This window comes from Nelumbo nucifera, chromosome 1, assembly GCF_055504915.1.
Source record: "Nelumbo nucifera cultivar China Antique chromosome 1, China Antique-T2T, whole genome shotgun sequence".
Lineage (NCBI taxonomy): Eukaryota > Viridiplantae > Streptophyta > Magnoliopsida > Proteales > Nelumbonaceae > Nelumbo > Nelumbo nucifera.
In genome coordinates this window covers 185,183,149-185,188,012 of record NC_142649.1, presented here as the reverse complement: position 1 = coordinate 185,188,012, position 4,864 = coordinate 185,183,149, and positions in this window count along the sequence as shown.

The following is a 4,864-nucleotide window of genomic DNA, read 5'->3' as shown; positions in this document are numbered from 1 at the left end:
GAATATTGGAATGAGATGGAATAAGATTCTCATCCCCAAGGGAGGGAGGGGGTGACCATTCCCTGAAATGGGAGAATGTCATTTCATTGGGAATGGGAATTGGATTCCAACCCACCCACTTAGATGGTTGGAATTGAAATCGACTTCAAACCCCTATTATGGTGAACCAAATAGATCCTGATTTTTCACACTCGAAATTGAAGGCCCTTAAGGTGACATTTGGTAACAAGATAGATGCTCATTCTGGTCCATTCTAGATGGAGTTTGGAAGCGTGGGCATTTTTTAGGACCGATTTTCAAAAAAACAAAGAAGCCCATGCTTGCTAGACCCGTTTTTCACAAAAAAAAAAAAAAAAAAACGCCTTGATATGTTTGGGAGTGTTTCTGCCATGTATTCATCATATCAGTCAATCGTTGGAGGCAACGGTTCACTGAAGCATGAAACGCCAAATTTGATGTTTCGTGCAACGGTTGGGTCCCAATTTACAAGGCATGCCTATTTTCAGCGTTTTTTTCAAAAAAAAAAAAGAAAAAAACGCTTGAACCGAACAATCATGTATGTAGGTGTTTGTTGAATCGCCTACATGGATTTGACATGGCACCATTTTTTAGAAAAACGGCCATGCTTTCAAACATCCCCTATAATGGAACACACGAAATTATGTTTGTTTAAGCTGTGGCATGTTCCAAAACAAGCTACGGCTGGTTCTGGAACCACGCCCATGCTCAATGTTACATATGATTCCATGCTTCTCAACTCCCTATTCCAAGTTTCAGCTAGTTGACCATTGGTCCATTGTTCCCCCCCCCCCCCCCCCCCCCCCCCCTCTATTTTTGTAGATATGTTGATTCTTTTAGCCGTAGTCCTTTATTTTTATTATGTTCAATTAGTTATTAAATCATCTTACATTATGTTCAATTGACTTTTATTAGATTTACTTAAATTATTTTTATTACCTTTAATATTTTTAATATTTATTTTATTGCATTTTATTTCTATTATGTTTAATTATTTTATGATACTTTATTTTGTATAAATTAATTTTAACTTTTTTGAACAAAATTTTCAAAATTTATTTTGATTAATTGTAAAAATATGACTAGTGTATAACATATATATTGAAAATACACATGTCACACATTAATATATTCTATTAAAAATACATCACAATGCAGGACATATCATTTGTTATATCTCATCATAGAACCCACCACATTATAACATATAACTAGTGGTGACCCGTGCGATGTACAGATTTTGTTGAGTGAAAGTGAAATAATGGAAATACATAATAGTAAACACATTTTTTCTATTTTCCATTGTAACACTATGAACTAATAACACCATAGACAAGGATTATAATGTTTAAATTATATAATTTATAATTTATACAAAAAAACAAATGTATTTTAAATAAACTATGAACTAAATACATTTACTTCTTGAATATTATTGATAATTAGTACATAATTTCAAAAAGTAACTTTAATGGTTATATTTTTTAATTTTTGGTAATTTGTCATATTTACTAGAAATCATGATAATCCATTGTTGGTAATTATGACAAAATTATTGGTACTTCACTTTTGGTTATTTTTCTTGGCTAATTTCTGTTCATTAAATGTAATTTTCTGCTATTTATAGCTTAAATTATATTTAAATAAATAATTTAAATATAACTACTTTTAATTATAGTTTAAAATTTAATTATATTACTTATAGTTTCAAATAATATTTAAAACACAATTTAAATTATAACTTACATTAATTAACAATTTAAAAAACTGCTAATTAAGGAATTAATAAAAATATTAATATTTTAATAAATACAATATTTCAATAAACATTGTTAATTAATAAATATTGTAATTAATAATACTACAATTATTGAAAATACTATAATTATTAAAAGTACTATATTAATTAAAAATACTATTAATTAATAAGTTCAGTATTTCAATAAATACTTTTAATTAATTAATAACACTATAATTATTAAAAATACTGTTTTAATTAAAAGTACAGTTAATATTGTTAATGAATAAAATACTGTAATTACTAAATTACTGTAATTACTAAATTACTGTTAATTAATAAACACTGTAATTGTTAATATTGTTTTCTAATAAATTATAATTCACATTATATTAATTAATAAATACATTATTTAATACTATTTTTGAATAAATAATGATAATAATTTAAAAAATACTATAATTATTAAAATATTGTTAATTAATATAGTTAATTAATACAAATGTTGTTAATTATTATAAATATTGTAATTATTATTAATACTATAAATTTTAAAATACAATAATTATTATTACTACTCCCTCCCTCTCTCTTTATCTTAAATACATTTTTGAAATGTATTAATAACATGCATTAAAATAAGTGGCATTGGAAAACCCAAAGGTCTCTTGCTCTAATAGTGTGCAGTTTTATTAATCTAATCAAGATTAGCAATGATTACTCTTTTTTTTATTTTAAAACAAAAGAAAAGAGGAAAATGCAAAAATTAAGAAAATAGATAAATAGCTTCTCTCAAAAAGTATTTTTAATGGTTATATTTTTTAATTTTAGTAATTTATCATATTTATTGGAAATCATGTTAATCCATTTTTGGTTATTTTCTTTGATAATTTCTGTTCATTAAATGTAATTTTATACTATTTATAGCTTAAATTATATTTAAATATAATTACTTTCAATTACTATTTAAAAATGTAAGTATATTACTTAAAATTTCAAAGATAATTTAAATTATAACTTACATTAATTAATAATTTTAAAATAATAATAGTATAAAATATAGTTAATAAATAATGTTAACAAATAATATTAACATTGTAAAATATAGTATTTTGATAAAAACTCTTAATTAATAAATACTATAATTAATAATACTGTAATTATTGAAAATATTGTGAAATATGGTTAATTATTAATGCTATGTTTATTAAAAATACTATTAATAAAGATACATTATTTTTAATAAATAATGTTAATAATTAAAACACTATAATTATTAAAAGTACTATATTATTTAAAAATATTGTTAATTAATAAATACTTCTGATTAATTAATAATACTGTAATTATTAAAAAATACTATATTAATTAAAAGTGTAGTTAATACTGTTAATTAATAAAATACTTTAACTATTTAATTACTGTTAATTAATAAATACTATAATTGTTAAATTGTTTTTAATAAATTATAACTTTCATTATATTAATTAATAAATGCATTATTTAATATTGTTTTTGAATAAATACTGGTAATTATTTTAAAATATTGTTAATTAATAAATACATTATTTTTAATAAATATAGTTAATAATGTTAATTAATAAGAATGTTGTTAATTATTAAAAATCTTGTAATTATTATTAATACTATAAATTTTAAAATACAATAATTATTATTATTACTCCCCCTCTCTCTCTCTTAAATGTCTTTTTTAAATGTAATAATAACATACATTGAAATAAGAGGTTTTTGGAAAATCCAAAGGTCTCTCTCTAATAGTGTACAACTTTATTAATCTAATCAAGATAAACAATGATTACTTTTTTATATTTTTAAAACAAAAGAAACTAGGAAAAAATGCAAAAAATGGAGAAAATATATAAATAGTTTATCTCAAAGGAGAGACATGACTGTCCAATTTTGTATATATATATATATATATAGAACCATGGTTATACAACACACCACACTAGTGTAGCGTGTTCCGAGATGAACCACACCCTCTCCAACCTTGGATAAGAACCAAATATAAGTTATTATCCGTCATTTTTTTTCCTTTTTTTATTAAAGGGTAATCTTATTTGAAAGTTGAGATTTTTTTTTTGATCACATTGACCACTATTTTCTAACCTAACCAAAACTGACAAACTTTTAAAATGTGACAATCTAGTACTTGACCTTTCAAAATGTGATAATCCCATATCTATCGTTAACCAGTCCGTTAATCAGCGTTAAGTGACATTTGAAAAGTAAAAAATGCCCTAAGAATGTCAATTAATTCTCTTTATCAACCATCCAAACATTGACAACAAAATGAACAGTCCCAAATTCTAGATTCTTCTAAACAATCACCAACTTTTTTGAATAGAAGATGCTAGGATTTGAGACCATTCAGTTTTTTTGTCAATGTTTGGATAGTTGATAATGGCAATTAGATGGCATTGGAATGACATTTTTAACTTTTCAAATGTCACTTAATGGCTGATTAACGGACTGATTAACGACAGGTACTAGATTATCACATTTTTAAAGTTGGGTACTAGATTGTCACATCTTGAAAGTTTGGGTACTGGATTGTTGCATTTTAAAGTTCGGGGACCAAATTGTCACTCAAGCCAAAGTACAAGGTACTGATAATGAATTTTCCCTTAAACCCAAATTTGACAACAAATTTCTCAAATTCTTCTTTCCAAGAATTCCTGTTCTATTTTAAAACGTAAAATAAAAACGGGTATTCCACTACTTTGACAGTTTGACCAATGAATAGGATCAAAAGACTAGAATACCCGTAGAAGTTCATGCAACTTACGGAATGAACTGCCAATTTCCTAAATGGCTTCCAAGTGTCATCTAATTCCTGATTAGTACCTTGTACTTTGGGCCTAATGCTACTTTGGTCCTCAATCTTTAAAACATAATAATTCATACTTTAGCTTTTAAAACATGCCAATTTAGTATATATCAATAACTAGTCATTAAATGACATTTAAAAGGACATAAATGCCCTTCGAATGTCATCTAATTTTTTTATTAAACATCCAAATGTTGACAAAAAATGAATAATCTCAAATCCTTTTTTCTTTTATTCAAGAAAGTTGAGATCACCTC